This window comes from Amblyomma mixtum, chromosome 4 (genome assembly GCF_055824585.1).
Source record: "Amblyomma mixtum isolate Tamu chromosome 4, ASM5582458v1, whole genome shotgun sequence".
Taxonomy (NCBI): Eukaryota; Metazoa; Arthropoda; class Arachnida; order Ixodida; family Ixodidae; genus Amblyomma; species Amblyomma mixtum.
The window spans coordinates 27553015-27571322 of record NC_143015.1 but is presented as its reverse complement, the minus strand read 5'-3'; the positions used below and the strand labels follow the sequence as shown (position 1 = coordinate 27571322).

At 44.7% G+C, this 18308-nt stretch overlaps 1 pseudogene; it reads left to right on the top strand.

The window, feature by feature from the left end:
- Positions 1 to 10982: 10982 nt before the first annotated feature.
- LOC149345990 (uncharacterized) lies at positions 10983 to 14846 on the top strand (annotated as a pseudogene).
- The last annotated feature ends 3462 nt before the right edge of the window (positions 14847 to 18308 follow it).

The window sequence follows — 18308 nt, the reverse complement described above, 5'->3', positions numbered from 1 at the left end:
ACATCTCATGTATTTTTAGGTTTCTCAAGGAAGCAAGCATTTTAAACAAACTCTAAGTATAGAAAGCTTCACCTTTAACAAAAACTCTAACCTTGTGTTTGGCGCATCATAGCCTCAGTTGCTTTTGCGCCATTAAAATCAATATAACTAACTAACTAACTAACATTTTACAGGGAAAGCATCCCTTTACACCCCATGTTACTTTTAGGTGATCGAGCACTGGTTGACATCTCTTGTATTTTTAGGTTTCTCAGGGAAGCCAGTGTTTTAAACAAACTCTAAGTATAAAAAGCTTCACCTTTAACAAAAACTCTAACCTTGTGTTTGGCGCATCATAGCCTCAGTTGCTTTTGTGCCATTGAAATCAATATAACTAACTAACTAACTAACTAACCGCCGACTTACCGCCGACTTGTTGCTACAGCGCTCCCGCCAAAACCGATTCCGCTTTTCGTCGTGCGTCATGTTCGCGTATGTTAAATACCTTGACAAGGTCAAGGCAATTTTGCCTGCAATACTGATAAAGGTGTTTTCGCATAAAACGAGGAGGACTTCAACCCCGGGCAAAAGCTGCAGGCGTTTTGGCACAGCGAAGATGGAGAGGTCGAAGGATACTATCCGGCCTTCGTCAATGCTCTCGCAGGTACGTACGTCTTATTTCATACAGGTTGAGCTCCCATATTTATTAATGCGTAAGCATTATATGGCTCAGTTCAAGGTCGTCTGTAGGCAAATGTTTGGTTTGGTTTACAGGGGTTTAACGTCCCAAAGCGACTAAGGCTATGAGAGACGCCGTAGTGGAGGGCTCCGTAAATTTCGACCACCTGGGGTTCTTTAACATGCACTGACATTGCACGGCACACGGGCCTCTAGAATTTCTCTTCCAAAGAAATTCAACCGCCGCGGCCGGGATCGAACCTGCGTCTTTCGGGTCAGCAGCCGAGCACCATAACCACTGGGCCACCACGGCTGTAGGCAAATGTGTTCATCGTAAATCGTACCATTTGTGATGTCACGCACCGAGCTTAAGTGGGTATGAGTGCAATGTTATTGAGTAACAAATTAGTGAGTGGTGTAATATGTCATGATAAAGTAAAGTTGATGAAGTCGTGAATGTGACATGACGCAGTGACTTTCAAAAAAGATGATGAGGAGCATATGCTGTCGCATTTCTCCAGTGCAGCCTGCAGTGATAGCTATGTTTTTGCGGCAGTGATTATACTGTGGTTATTTAGAACCCGTGAGCAATTGCATATGATCTCGTAAGAGTGCATTCTTGTCTACATGGTCGTGTGAGCGCATATCAGTCATTTGAGCATGGCGATGTTAGCGCCTTCCCAGTGTTACTCTGGTCACTACTTCAAATGTAGCTTCTGATACCAAACGGCGAAATAAAAAAGCAGCATCACATGGCACTGAGCTGCATGGCCATATTCGTCTCCCTGCTTTGTGCCAGCGGCAGTGCTAACACAAAAGCGATTTTGTCTGCGGCAGAGTAAACATTGAAATATTGAAGCTGATCACTCTCGATCCGGCTGGCCGACCAAATCAGTAATTTTTTTCTGATGAGGCACTCTCCACTGACTCACAAAAGTGGCAGTGAGATACAAGGCTGAAGCGAACCAATTAGAACAATTTTTTTTCGGTAACCCTGCAAGAGTGCATTGCAGCAAGGCGCTTTTCCGAGTAGAGTAACGTTGCCCTGAAGAGATCACGTTTATTTTTACTATGGCTCTATGCCTACATAAGGCCATCGTTTAGCAGACTGCACCATGTTGCCTGTACTCAGACCAGAATCCGTCGGAATGTCTGCACAGGCACACACCTGCACAGAGCTGTTAAAGGCTTTTCATTCATTTCAGATGAAGTAGAGGGGCTGCGACAGAAAGCAAAAACCCTGAGGGAGCCCTTCTCTCGACTAATTAACGTAGAGGACTGCCAAGCTGGGCCATCCAAAAAAAGAGCAAGTATTCTCTACAGTTCCAGCTATGAATGCAAAACATTTCTGTTGGTTTGAAATTACACCAGAGCTCTTTTTCTGGCCAAGTGCACTACACATTAGGACAAGAAAACACGCCACCACCTCTGTTGCTTTTGAGCCACATTGCATTGTACACCCATTGGCTAGCATGAGCGTGAATCCATATCTTTTAATGAAGTGCAATCACTATGTAGAATTAAAGGGACAGTAAAGCAAAATTTGAAATACTAAGGAAACACCGATAATGAACTCCGAGCAGGCAGTTAGAGTGAAATGTAGTTGGCACTAACGGTGCTTTTCAGTGGGTCAGATAATTTTTCACATTTTATGAGTGGATGCCAAATCATCTAGATAACCCAAGCTGGAGCATGTGCTGTCGTAACAACCTATAGTCGGACATCTATCTGACAGTAGTCAAAAGCTTGAAACTTTTTTTTTTAAAAGCTTGAAACTTTAGTTTTTTAGCTTGAAACATTTGTGCCTGGCTATGGAGTTTGCTTCACCAGCAACATATACTGCTATTTGGGTGCAACAAGCTCTGCATCCATCAAAAACAAAAGGGGGGGGGGACTCTGTGAGTATCACATGCCTGCACCTCATAGCCTGCAAGGATGTGCAGTTGGGAGTGACAGAAGTACCGTTTCGTCTGTTCGGGCTAGCGTGATGGCGTAGGCCTCTTGCACACTCGACATGCAGTAGCAGCAAAAGTTGAAATAAAGCTCTTAATTCTATTCTTTGTGCAAATGAAAGTGCATTCAAAAGCATGCATGAATATGAAGGCAGCCGCAATTCCACATTGCTGCAGTGCATTAACCCTTTCACAAGCCGTTATTTTCTATCGAAAAGAAATAAATAATATATGGAGGTCGAAGGAAAATTGTGTCGTGTCTGGGATGTTAAAGGACACTGCTTCGCAAATATCCTCCAGCAATATTTTTTTTCATGCGTTTTATGGGCAGCTGTGATGCATATAACATACACATGTGCAGTAAAAATTTGAACGTCCACTTCTTTGCACCTTTCTTTCGGTGCTCCTTCACCGGCCCTAGCCACTCGGACCCTCTCCTACCTCTGTCGGCTGCCGGCACCCGCAGAGTGGCCACGGCCACGGTAGCTGCGTGACATCTGAAAGAATTTGGCATGGGAAACCAATGATAGCTAACCCCCGGCTGTTGATGTCACTTGCACAATATGGCGTTGTGTGCCTAGGTGTGTGGTCTTTCTTTATTAAACAGCTTGTCATATTAATAAAGAAAGACCACAACTCCCTTTAAGGAGTAATTTCTATTTGATTACTAATGAGTAATGCTACCTTCCCTGAATTTGCAGTGCTTGCCACTACCAAAAGATGCGGAGAAAAAGAAAGCAATGGCTTCCGGTACCCTTCACAAAGAGATAATTAGAGAGCATGAAGAGACGAACGAAGGTTTGGAGGTGTGTGTGTGCTCTATTTTGTATACACAAGTGTGAACACACTGACCCATTGGATGTAAAACATTGATGTAGTGTATAACATTTTGTTTTAGTAAATGTTTTGTTTTGTTTTTTTTTCAATTTCTAGGAACTGACAACTGTACAGCGCCCCAAAGATTCCGTAAAAAAAAAGATAAGGAAATCAAACGCCTTCAGGAGGAGCTGCAGGCATGCCGTCAAAAAAATGATCGGCTAACATCCACACTTCCTGAAAAGATTGGTGAGCACATATGTTGTTTTCTCCACAAACCTGTTTGCAATGAATTTTTTCGTTTTTTTCTTGCTTCCATTGAAATGCATGTATTTTTTTCCTCAATTAGTAGAGTAGTTTAGCACTGCAGTTTCGATACAAGAAGTTTTAATGAGCCCAGAAGGAAAATTTGGACGAGTTCAACCGCTTTGTAAAGTTAAAAAATTTTATTTGCAAAAAAATTCCCCGCAGGGAGGCGTCTGCAGCATGCAGACGTTGGTGAGTGGCGACACCACGGGGTTAACCCGAGCATCCGCAGGGACATCCCCGCAGGGGGATGATGGTGAACAATGCGTCACCACGGACCCGAGCATCCGCGCTTAGCCGTGCGTGGCATCGCCGTGTCCGGGGAAAAGGGGATCCTGGTGGTTGAGCCGATGCCGAGCGTTTGGACCCTTAAGGCCCCTCGGCGGAGGCAACACACCACTTTGGCCCCAGCTTCCTGTAGACGGCACCTCCGGCCTGACCCAACCGGAGGAAATCGGCAGTCGCCTTTTCCTGTCCTCCCCTCTATCTTTCACTTTCCTATTTCCTTTCTTACAAATTTCCTGTATCCTTCTCTCTTCTTCGGTTTTCCTCATTTTCCTGGCGGCGAGGGTTAACCGTGTGTGACCAACTACCCTGAGTTGAGTCATATTAGGTTATAGTTAAGGTGTACAGCTGGCGTGGGCAGGACTTGCTTACAAGTTCCTGTCGCGTCCCCCTGTTGGACTCCATGGTGGGTGGCTGGCACCATGACCGAAAAACCAATTTTTTATGGCTCCCCCCCTTTCAAAACCTGATCGCTCTCTTAAAAGAGTGCGGAACGAGGCAGCAGACTTTTTTTCGAAAAAGAAACCTACATTCACAAAGTTTCATGTGATACATAGCAACAGTGACGAAAAGCAAGCTCGAATAATATCCCCATTTCTTGTAACCAAATGTTTAACAGATACCTTAGGGCCTGGCTATAAGGTATCAAAAATGGCCAGCGGCGACCTACTTCTTGAACTACGCGAGAGCATCCAGTGCTCAAAACTCTCAAACATCGATTCCATAGGGGACATCTCTGTCTCCGTAACTCCCCACCGATCCCTCAACACAGTCAAAGGCGTAATCTCAGAGGCTGACTTCATCCACCTAACAGAAACCGAAATGCTTGAAGGACTTTCCGATCAAAATGTAATTGAAGTGCACAGAATCAAAATCCGCAAAGACAACAAAGAAATAGACACCAAACACATGGTCTTCACGTTTAACACCAACAGTTTGCCCGAAACGATCGATGTTGGATACCTGAAAATCACCGTCAGACACTACATACCGAATCCCCGCCGCTGTTTCAACTGTCAGAAGTTTGGCCACGGCTCACAAAGTTGCCGCGGCCGCAAAACCTGCGCGAAATGCGCTTCGAAGGACCACCCTTCTGAGGAATGCGACGCAGCCCTACGCTGCGCGAATTGTGAAGGAGATCACGCTGCATACTCCAGGGCGTGTCCGTCCTGGAAAAAAGAGAAAGAAATAATCACCATTAAGACTAAAGAAAACATTTCATTCAAAGAAGCGAGGAGGCGTTTTGCGCTTACCAACACATTCTCCTTCACAGCGAAACCTAACTTCGCTGATGTGGTGCGCGGGGGCGTAGCATCACACAGCGCTCCGGCACCTGCCGCGGCCACTTCCACCGCGCCTGTGGCAGTGCCATCCACGCCCCAGGCCGAGACAGCGAAAGCTGCTCTGCCAACTACAAGCCAGGGAGTGCCGGCCCACAGGTCAGCATCCCGCAGGACTTCCCCCCGTCGGGGGAGGCCTGACACCCACACACCCGCGGCTTCTTCGCGGTCGTCCAGCACCTCTTCCGAGGTGATGGACCAAACTCCCAGCCCGTCTGCTTTACAGCGGCGGAACAGCTCTCTTGAGCGAAAAAAAGGCAGGGCTACCATAACGGCCCCAGAACATAAGTAAACCTCTCGTTGCTCCTACCCCAAAACATAAACATGGCTTTTCTAGTTCAGTGGAACTGTAGAGGAATATTGAGAAATTACGATGACATAAAAAACATTTTAGGGTCAATCTCACCCGTAGCCTTATGTCTCCAGGAAACCAATCTAGGTCCACAACATATGAACATCCTGAAGCATTATAAAACTTTTAGACGCGATCGTGAGCAGGCAAATAGACCCTCTGGAGGCGTCGCGATTATCGTACAAAGCGGCGTTCCTGCTCGAGAAATAAAACTCAAAACAAAACTTGAAGCCGTTGCGGTCAGTGTCGTCAGCCATAAAACAATTTCTCTCTGTTCTGTATATATTCCTCCGCATTCTACATTAACAGTCCACGATTTACAAGAACTTATCAATGAACTTCCAGAACCGTATCTAGTAGTTGGGGACTTTAACGCTCACTCCCCTTTTTGGGGAAGCGAGCACTGTGACTCTAGGGGTCAAATAATCGAAGATTTTGTCCTCACAAACAATGTATGTCTTTTAAATACAGGAAAAGCCACCTACTGCTCCCCTGCCTCGGGGAAAATGACCTTTTTAGATTTGTCTTTTAGCTCACCTTCTGTTTTTAATGATTTCAAATGGGATGTCATTGGCAACCCATATGGCAGCGATCACCTCCCTGTACTAATCACTTTAACATCCCCACCGGAAATAATCCCCACAAGGCCACGGCGCTGGAAGCTTCACCTCGCCGACTGGTCACTTTTTAGAGCAAAGGCAACTTTAGAAAATATAGTTTTAGAAAATCTTACTATCGACCAGATAAACGAAAAGTTTACTAATTGTATCATAACTGCCGCACTCACAGCTATTCCTCAGTCGTCAGGAGTGACGCGACAAAACCATAAAGTATGGTGGACAAAAGAATGTAAAGAAGCTAAAAAACAACAAAACAGAGCTTGGGGTAAATTCCGTAGGTATCCGACACATGAAAATCTCTTAATTTTTAAAAAAGCAAAAGCTAAAGCTCGGTACGTCCGCCGCAGTGCCGAGAAAGCTTCATGGCAGAAGTATGTTTCATCTATCAACAGTCAGATCCCATCTAAAAAAATGTGGGAGCAGGTTCGAAAATTAAACGGTAGCTTTTCACCATTCACAATTCCGCTTTTAACAACACCCGGCACACAAACAAGCATAGAAGAACAGGCAGACATACTAGGGGAACATTTTGCTGCAGTTTCAAGTTCATCTCACTATACACAGTCTTTTTTAAAATACAAAAACACAGCTGAAAAACAGAGGCTCCCAACAAGTGGAGGCACAAATGAAAAATACAATTGTCTAATTACCCTCCAAGAAATCAATAAAGTACTATCTGCCGGCAAAAAAACTGCTCCAGGACCCAACGAAATACACTATGAAATGCTTGCGCATCTTTCCGAGCCAGCCGTGGACGCACTTTTAAGATTCTTTAACACAATATTCATGACTGGCAAAATACCGGAAGCCTGGAAGAAAGCTATTATTGTACCGCTTCTTAAGCCTAGTAAACCCCCAACTTCTCCTAGCAGTTATAGACCCATAGCCCTGACCAGTTGCCTTGCCAAATCCTTCGAAAGTGTCCTAAATATAAGACTAACCTTTGTTCTTCAATCTGGTGAACTTCTTGATATCCATCAGTGTGGATTTAAAAAGGGATGCTGCACTACAGACCACCTAGTCCGCCTTGAAAATACGGTCAGAGAAGCTTTTATACACAAGCAACACTGTCTTAGCGTCTTTTTTGATTTAGAAAAAGCATATGATACTACCTGGAGGTTCGGGATCCTCCAGGACTTAGCTGAGCTTGGCATCCGTGGCAGAATACTGAACTCAATTAAAGACTTTTTGACTAACCGTTCATTTAAAGTTCGTCTAGGCTCAACCCTTTCAAGGGATTTTATTCAGGAAAATGGAGTGCCTCAAGTGTGTATTTTAAGCACAACTCTTTTTATTGTAAAAATGAATTCTCTTAACAAAATTATACCAAGGTCCATAACACATTCAGTCTATGTCGACGATCTTCAGATAGCGTGCACATCTTCCAATATATCTACATGTGAAAGACAAGTACAACTTACAATCAACAAACTGGCAACATGGGCAGACAAGAATGGTTTCCAGTTCTCACCACAGAAAACAGTAGCCTTACTTTTTTCACTCAAACGAGGCTTGCACACAGATCCCACATTACACCTAAACCAAACCAAACTGCCTTTAAAAAAAGAACACAAATTTCTAGGCATCACCTTCGATAAAAAGCTTACTTTCCTGCCTCACATAAACGCACTAAAGAAGAAAGCGTCGCTATCACTGAACATACTTAAAGTGCTTTCACGCAAACACTGGGGTTCTGATCGGGTATGCCTTCTACAGATTTATCGCTCTGTAGTACGTTCCGTTTTAGATTATGGCTGCATAGTGTATGGATCAGCAAGGCCGTCGTACTTGAAGCGACTGGACCCTGTGCACAATATGGGTTTGCGTCTTTCAACTGGTGCTTACAGGACATCACCCATAAAAAGCCTTTACGTAGAAACTAATGAACCACCACTTGCAGACAGACGAACAATGCTCACATGCTCATACATCTTAAAGATCCGTTCCCAGCCTAAACACATCTGTTACCCACTCGTTACAAAGTGTCCATCTCGAACACTATTTACCAACAAACCTCTAGCAATCAGACCACTTCTTCTCCGCTTCGAAGAGAAATGCCAGGAACTAGACATAATGAACATATTACCTAATATTGCCCGCAAACCTGATCCACTCCCGCCTTGGTACTGCCTACCATCTGTGTGCGACTTCACATTAACACAATTTCAGAAAAAACATACACCACATGAACAGATATTACAAGAATATTTAGCACTCAAAGAAAAATACGGAGAATACGAAGCATTTTATACCGATGGATCAAAATCGGCGCACTACGTGGGAAGTGCTGTAGTTCAGAATAATTGGGAAAAAATAGTACGGCTACCTGAGTGTACATCCATTTTCACCGCCGAGGGTTACGCAGTCTTACTGGCATTAGAAAAAATAATAAATGAGAACATTCAGAGCAGTATCATTTACACTGATTCTCTGAGCATACTAACCTCACTTCACCATAGAAATGCAGTGACACCACTAATCGGGGATATCATACATAACATAACGAGCGCCACAATACAGGGACAAGACATAAAATTTTGCTGGGTTCCCAGCCACATCGGAATCGCTGGCAATGAGAAAGCAGATGAATGTGCTGGAAAAGCTCGCAACAAAGAAATAAAGAAAGTGAACATTCCCTACAAAGATGGCATGAAGTTAGTACAGTTTAAGCTCAGAGATAAATGGCAGTCTGAATGGAATATTGAAGGTAATAATAAGCTCCACTTAGTAAAACCATTTATAGAAGAATGGAAGTCATGCTCCCACCAAGAACGTTTCATCGAAGTTATTTTATGCCGCCTCCGTATTGGACACACACATCTCACACACAACTTCCTACTTACAAAAGAAGACCAACCTCTTTGTGAAAAGTGCGGAGATGATCTAACAATAAACCACATATTATTCTCATGTACAGAACTTGAATCACTAAGGAAAAAACACTTTACTACCTTTTACAAAGAACACATTCCTTTTCATCCAGCATTGATTTTAGGCGAAGATGCACTTGTCAGTATACCCTGTGTTTTTAGCTTTTTAAGGGAAGCCAGTATTCTTCATCAACTCTAATTTACTCACCCTGTTCTTCACTGCATACAGTTATACACCTCAGCCACTTTCTCAATCATGAGAAGGAAGCTGAGGTCTTTTTCTGAGTTGTTGGGAGCCTCGAAATTCTTGCCGAGCCAAGGATGTCTGCGGAGGTAACCCAACCTTTAAAAGTTTCTGCTATCAGACATTTTTAAAATTCTTGTCTTTCATCAGCTAGTTAGTAAAATAACTTTTAGGCTCTTTACACCACCGTTTTTATCCACTTTGTTTTCAAACTCTGCTCAAGCATATTTTTTCCACACCTTGTTCTTGGCGCATGATAGCCTTAGCTGCTTATGTGCCAATAAACCCAACACAACACAACACATTATTTGCAAAAATGTGAAATAACAAGAAGCAGTAGCTTTTTATTAGCACCACATAACGCTGAGGCCCTGGAGTAAACGTCGGGCAAACACCACAGGTACCGCAAACGGCACAGTTCATCCTCGTATATATGTTTTTTTTTTCTGATCCAGTCTCCGGCAGATGAAATAGCTGCCAGGATGAAGAAAAGCCCACAGCCAGCTGGCACCGTCATTGTCGAGCATGTAATGCCGGCCTCTTCGGATTCAGGTACTGCTGTGTTCCTGTACAAGGGTTGTACCATACTGACTTACACCTTTGTGTCTCCTGCTCTGCATGGTGTGCCGTATTGTTCACTGCACCTGTCATTAGTAGTAGGGGCTGTGTTCCACAAGCAGATGGCAGCATCTAAGTCGACCAAGCTTCCCACGGTCGAAGCCATATCTGCTGCGACGAGTGCAACTCATCACTTTGCCTTTAACGTCCTCGACGAAGCATTGAACGTGCCGCCCCGATCGAGTGTCCTCGCCTGCATAGGTACTGGAGACATCGAAACTGCCGAAGGCATCGTCGCAGGGAACACCCAGTTACTCCTGGATCGAGGACTGGGTGTCTCAAGGGGAGTCGCCCAAATCAGAAATTGCCAAGCCCAGGTGCTGCTAACCAACTTCACCGAAGAATACCGGCATCTAAACAAAGCTACGACGATTGCTTTTGTTGACGAGCTGGCAGACATCAGAGACATATTTGCCCTGCGCGACCAACCTGTAGAACCATCTGACCAAGGCCATCAACCCACGTTTGATATCAAGCCAGTATCACCTCGGAGCGGACAAGACCAAATACGCAGTCTTCTTCAAAGGTACAGCGACTGCTTCTCATCAGGATTGAATGTGCGACAAACCCGGCTTGCCAAGCATCGCATGAACATGGCCTGCATGTCACAGACGAACATGCCCGACCACTGCGACAGAGCCCCTACCGCGTATCGCCGCTAGAACGCCAAGCTATCCGCAAGCAAGTTGAGGAAATGCTTCGTGACGTCGTCATCCAGCCATCGAGGAGCCCCTGGGCAGCACCAGTCATCCTAGTGAGAAAGAAAGACGGCACCCTTCGCATTTGTGTCGATTACAGCCGCCTGAACAGCAGCAGGAAGCAGCAGGAAGAATGCAGCGAACACATCCAAGATGGGATTGTACCGCAATTTGACACCTGCGAGCTGTTGGCACAGTGTGTCAGGGACTTTGGGTACAGAATGTTGCCAAACTCAACAACAACTCTAGCAGAGACGATTGTTTTGATTATGTCATTTGTGGTGGCATGTGGACTGACTTGGTCAGCTGTGAATGACATGCTGAAGTTGATCGACGCACTCTTTGGTTACCAGCGGTCAGGCTTGCCTCACACTAAATACCTGTTCTAAAAGCTCTGGGCACCAAAGTGTGCAAAAATGTATGAAGTATGTACATCCCTCCTGGACCCTAATGATGGCAAACTTACTTGGAGCATCTGCAAGTCATTACTTCCATCCGTGATGCCAGGAAGAAGGGCAGCTTCTTCGTTAACATAGACTTAAAAATACAGCGTTGCCACGTCATGGCACGCGTGAAAGATGTGCTCTTCACCAGCCTTTCGAAGCTGAGAGACAAAATGAATGCAGGAGGCAGACTCGTAACAGACATCGGCAACACAGCAATGTGTCTAAGACTCCATCAAGAGGGATTTCTGAGATGGAGTGACCTAACGCTGACAGAATTGACTGACGGAATTCCACTGTACAAGTCTACAAATGCATCAATCTGGCCAATCCAACTCTGCATCAATGAACTTCTTCAGTCTGACTGTAATGATAACTGTTTTCTTGCTGGCCTGTGGTTTGGGCGAAAACATCCAGACATGCTGCTTTTCATGGGGAAATTTGTGCAAGCCCTCACAAGTGTTGGGGACATTCTGTGGCAGCATGGCTCCTTGTCACTGTCATCAAAAGCATACCTGACATGTGTATGTGTTTCTGCCCCTGCTAGGGCGTCTGTTGGGAGCCATGTCCAATTAAACAGACGTTTTGGCTGCCCCTGGTGTCTCAGCTGTGGACAGTTTGAAAATGATATGAAAGTCATACTAATATTCACTGAAGGCATTGCTTGCCAACATTCAATAATTGATATTACATTGATGTTCAAAGAAATAAGGGATGTGTTAAAATGCATGCATGTTAAACCTGGACAGTAAATGTTTGATTAATATCTTTTGATGTTGCTTAGTTCTGTTCTGAATCTATTTAATATACTCCACAAGACATCACATGCCCATGTGATATTTATGTTATGTCCGTTACTTCATACAATCTTCACTTTAATGACAGTGGATGTCTACTTAACACTCACATTACTACACCTGATTCTAAGACAGTCAGAGCCAACATAACGAATGCTGCAACGCTACACGAGCACTAAGCTAAAGCTGCTTGTTATGGGTGGCCAATGCTGCAGATGATTATAATTATGATCAAATCAGGAAAGTGCATCCAAACTTGTTACTGAAAAAGCAAGACTCGTGTGCCATCTCTGTGTCAAACCGAGAGAAGCATTTATGGTGTGCGTTTAGCATTGCAACAGTCTATATTTTCAGGTTTGGGGGCGGCATCTGTCTTAAATTATGTTGTGAACTTAGTTTTCTATTATAGGCTTTCTGAAATGTAATCCTGACCCAAGTTTGTCCTTTAGGGCGCCGGCTCTACGTTGAGACAGACCCTCCTGCCACAGAGAGGACAGCAGAGGGCGCACGTAGGGACATGAACCTTGCCAAACAGCTGGATACATCTGTAAATGGTTTCAAAGGGCCATCACCTTTTGCACCTCTTGCATACCTGGACGTCGTGTGGTGCTATACTGTCGAGTATATGCACTGTGTACTGCTCGGTGTTGCAAGGCAGTTTACTGACTACTGGTTTGAATCGTCAACTGCCGAGAGCGGTACTACATAGGTGAACGCTAGCAGTCTTTCTACATGTTATGTGTATTTCACATACGCATGCCTTGAGTTATCTCCTAACTGCAGTTGTGCATCTGCTTAAAAGGACTTTCAACTTGGTCTGCAGAGCGGCCAGCTACTTTAAATGTTGTTAACAAGCGTCTCCTCAGCATTAGGCCACCACATCACATCACACGCTTACTTCGCCCACTTCTGGAAAGGAACTACAGGAAGGCACATGAATGGCGAAATCGGTTGCTGTTTTACTGCATACCTTGCTGCCGTGATGTGCTACCATCTAAGTATGTGACGCATTTTGCTCTGCTCTGCGAGGCTATTTTCATACTTCTGCACGACCAACTTTCCACTCCTTCCATCAACTATGCAGGTAAGCCTAAACTCTCCTGCCTGGAATGAACTCTTTAAATTGTAAATTTTTTGTCATTCCTATTGTATACAGAATGCTTTATGCTTCAAAAAAACAGTTGTATGATGCAGGTGCCTAAGGGCGATAAATATTTGTCATCATACCACCTAACTGCCTTCAAATTCTACCTAATTATGTAATCAGCTAAGATTAATTATGCAATTTTTTTATATTGATATCTGGCCTATAAACAACAGCTTCAACTGAATATGTTTGTATTCACGTAAATCAAATGCTACTTATGTTAGACCACACCTCCATGTAAAACTGGATGCTGCTACTTCATTTCAGATCACCTCCTACGGCATTTCGTCAGTCGGGCTACAGGACTGTATGGCAAACGCTGCATGAGTTTCAATGCTCATCAACTCACACACTTGGCGCAGGCTGCCCGCAACTGTGATCCATCGTGGGCCCACTCAGGTTTTGTTTCTGAGAGTGGGAACGGCCACATTGTGAAGCTAGTGACAGCTTCAAACGGTGTGCCTGACCAAATCATAGGGCGGGTGATTATGGCACAAGAATTGCATCTGTTGCCTTCGCTACCCAAAATCCCTGCACAGTGAAAAATTCTGAGTGAAGAATTTATTGCTTACAAGAATTGCTGACAAGGCCTATTATGTAGAGGGTGCATACATGTCTGGCCCACCCAAAGAGGTGCCTGCCATTCTCGCTCCTGAAAGAGCATGCTTGGAATCCTTATTCACTATGGAGCACTTTACCTCTGAAAGTTAAAAACTCGCATTCAGTATTTAATTTTAAACAGACCTTAAAACAATTCTTGATAACAGACAGTTGACCATTAGTTTCTTTTTGTTTCTTTCTTTTTCTTTTTTTACTTTTCTTGGAAGTTTGTGTCCCTTAGTTGTGTTCTTTGTCTACAAATGTTTGTCTACAATTGTGCCCTAATTCAGTATCATCTCTCATTTTTAAAATGCTGCGCTTAGTTTACTTAACTCAATGTTATTATGAACAGGAAGTCCCCTTTCAGTCATTCGACTATGGGACCTCCTTCTGCATATAATTGTACATTGTTCAAATGATTGACTAATAAAAAAGTTCTGATTCTGAAAATTCTGATAATCGGTAGTATGCCTGAGATGCAAGAGCACTTCAGGTTTTAATATCGGGGTACCATTTTCCACAGTAAGGAGTACAAACGAACCAGCAGAGGGGACAGTACCTGTTTTGAATCGAGCAATGGTGACTGTTTTCTATAATGCGCATATTCGAGGTCACTGATGAAAGGTCGCCATACAATGGCAATGTTGTTCTGCTTTGTGGCAAAATTTTCTTGAAGAATCAGAAGTTGTGTTGCCGCCTCACATTACAGAGTGTTTTTTTTTTCCCAACAGTATCCGCTTGTTGCCTTGAATATTCTTGACTTGTCTAAGCCTTGTATACTTTTGCCTTTCAGTGGTGAGGAAAACTTCCTCTGCAAAATTCCAGATCTTCTTGAGCGAGACTAGTCTGCTGCTGTTGTGGACTATTTTCAAAAACTGCATGAAAATACAAGAATGAATGAACAAGAAAAGACACAGCCCAGTGTAAGCTGCACTGTCTTTGGTTTGTCTTTTTATGCAGTTTTTGAAAAAGAGCTACTTGCACCAACTATCCCACGAGGAAACATTGCTAAAAAAGTGGCGCTTGCTTGACTGCTCTAAATTTCACCCTCCTTGCCTACCATACATAATACAGTCATGCCCTGTCATTATCAACAGTTTTAATTATCAACAATTTTTCTGGGGATAAAAACTTCAGTGTATTTTTACTTTGCTGGGCACCGTGAAAGACCTTAGGGTCGGCCTTTTTTGTTTTGGTTCAATGAATTAGTGGTAGGGTGCCTGGTTCTTGCGCTTTCATTTACTATATTTTATTTACTACTGCGGAAGAAGCTGTTCAACAGCTTCTGCAACATTGAAGCGTATTCAGGAGCTGTCAGCTGACTGGGTAGTCTTGTATTGCTCATTCGCAGCATGAAGACCATTGTAGTAAGAGACAAGTCACCACACTATTAGATGCCAAAATGCGTATTGTGGACCACTAGCCACTACTATAAACTTCACTGCATATTTAAGGTAATAGTCCCCGCAGGGAGGCGTCTGCAGCATGCAGACGTTGGTGAGTGGCGACACCACGGGGTTAACCCGAGCATCCGCAGGGACATCCCCGCAGGGGGATGATGGTGAACAATGCATCACCACGGACCCGAGCATCCGCGCTTAGCCGTGCGTGGCATCGCCGTGTCCGGGGAAAAGGGGATCCTGGTGGTTGAGCCGATGCCGAGCGTTTGGACCCTTAAGGCCCCTCGGCGGAGGCAACACACCACTTTGGCCCCAGCTTCCTGTAGACGGCACCTCCGGCCTGACCCGACCGGGGGAAATCGGCAGTCGCCTTTTCCTATCCTCCCCTCTATCTTTCACTTTCCTATTTCCTTTCTTACAACTTTCCTGTATCCTCCTCTCTTCTTTGTTTTTTCCTTCTTTCCTGGCGGCGAGGGTTAACCGTGTGTGACCAACTACCCTGAGTTGAGTCATATTAGGTTATAGTTAAGGTGTACAGCTGGCGTGGGCAGGACTTGCTTTCAAGTTCCTGTCGCGTCCCCCTGTTGGGCTCCATGGTGGGTGGCTGGCACCATGACCGAAAAACCTCAATTTTTTATGGCTCCCCCCCTTTCAAAACTTGATCGCTCTCTCAAGAGAGGGCGGACCGAAGCAGACGACTTTTTTCAAAAAAGAAAAGTATCATTTCCAAAATTTCACGTCATCCATAGCAAAGCAGAAGAAACGCAAGCAAGGATAATATCCCCATTCCAAGTCTCAAAACGCTTGACAGATGCCTTAGGCCTTGGCTACAAGGTGTCAAAAATGGCCAGTGGCGACTTACTTCTTGAACTGCACGACAGCACACAACACTCAAAAGTTGCAACAATTGTATCCATTGGGGACATCCCTGTCTCTGTGACCCCACATCGGTCTCTGAATACTGTACGAGGCGTCATTTCTGAAATAGATTTTGTCCACCTTTCTGAAAAGGAAATGCTCGAAGGACTTACTGACCAAGAAGTTATAGATGTCCACCGGATCAAAATCCGGAAGGATGGCAAAGAAGTGGACACCAAACACCTGATCTTGACATTCAACATGAGCACATTACCCGAATCCATTGAAGTAGGCTACCTGAAAATAAATGTAAGACCGTATATTCCCAACCCACGCAGATGTTTCAACTGCCAGAGATTTGGCCACGGCTCACAGAGTTGTCGCGGCCGCAAAACTTGCGCAAAATGCTCTTCGAAGGACCACCAATCCGAAGAATGTGTTGCTAACCCACGGTGTGCAAATTGTGAAGGCGACCATGCTGCCTACTCCAGGGCTTGTCCGTCCTGGAAGAAAGAAAAAGAAATCATTACTCTCAAGACTACGCAAAACATTTCTTTCAAAGAAGCAAGAAGGCAATACTCTCAAACAAACAAATTCTCCTTCACTGCAAAAACAAACTTCGCCGATGTGGTGCGTGGGCGCGGCGCACCACACCAGGCTTCGGCACCTGTCCAGGTCACACGTAGTGAGCCTGGGGCGGGGCCATCCGCGCCGTCTGGTGGAGTAGCTCACGCTACTCCGCCTACCCCAAAGGAGGGGACGCAGACCCCCGGGTCGGCGGGCCCATAGACCTCTTCCCACAGGTCGAGGTCTAACTCAAAAATCAATGTGCCTCCTGCACGGTCGTCCAGTGCCTCTGCAGAGGCGATGGACACGACCCCGGGCAGCCCCTCACCGTCCACGTCGGATGGTCGGCGGAGCTCCCTGGATCGGTCAAAAAAAGACAGGCCCCGAGTCACGGGGCCATAAACAACTTGATCTAGCTTTTCAATCAGTACAAACACAAAACTAAGATGGCTTTCATAATACAGTGGAACTGTAGAGGAATGTTGAGGAACTACAGTGATATAACTCATATTCTAGGGTCAGTGATGCCTCTAGCCCTATGTCTCCAGGAGACCAATCTTGGTCCACAACATTCAAATATCTTAAAACATTATACAACTTTTAGGCGTGATCGCGAACATGCCAATAGACTCTCGGGAGGCGTCGCAATCATCACCCAAAGCGGCGTCCCGGCTCAAGAAATCAAACTGAAAACGAAACTTGAGGCGGTTGCGGTTAGCGTCATCAGCTACAAAACCATAACAATATGTTCCGTATATCTTCCCCCACACATCACATTAACATGCCAAGATCTAGAAGGCCTGATCGATGAACTGCCGGAGCCATTTCTGGTAGTTGGCGATTTTAACGCTCACTCTCCGTTTTGGGGAAGCGAACGCTGTGACTCTAGAGGACAAACAATCGAAGATTTTATACTTTCTAATAATGTCTGTCTTTTAAATACGGGAAAAGCTACATATTGCTGTCCAAGCTCAGCAAAAATGAGCTCTCTCGATTTAGCTTTCGCATCACCATTACTCTTTAACGATTTTAAATGGGATGTTTTAAATGACCCCATGGGCAGCGATCACTTACCTACCATCATCAGGCTCTCATCGTCCACTCCAATCATCCCCACAAGGCCACGGCGCTGGAAAATTCAGCTCGCCGACTGGTCACTTTTTACAAAAAGTGCCACTCTAGAAAAGGAATTTTGTGACGACCTTAGCACAGATGAAATTAATGAGAAGTTTACTGAATGCATAATATCGGCCGCAACACTCGCTATACCACAAACAACAGGACTTGCACAAAAGAAACACAAAGTGTGGTGGACAAAAGAATGCACATTAGCAAAAAAACAACAAAACAAAGCCTGGAGCGCTCTGCGTCGATATCCCACTGCAGAGAACCTGCTCACCTTTAAGAAGGCAAAAGCCAGAGCGCGGTATGTGCGAAGAAATGCAGAGAAAACGTCTTGGCAGAAATATGTCTCCTCAATAAATAGTTCAATAACATCAAAGAAAATGTGGGAAAAAGTGCGTAAATTTACTGGTGACCATACCCCTTTCACACTTCCTCTCTTGACAGCACCCGGGACACAAACATCTTTAGAAGAACAGGCCAACATACTGGGCGAGCATTTTGCTGAGATCTCAAGCTCATCTAACTACACAAACACATTTCAGAAACACAAATCAATAGCTGAAAAACAAAAATTTCCATCTGGAGCAGGTGTACATGAGGATTATAACCAGCC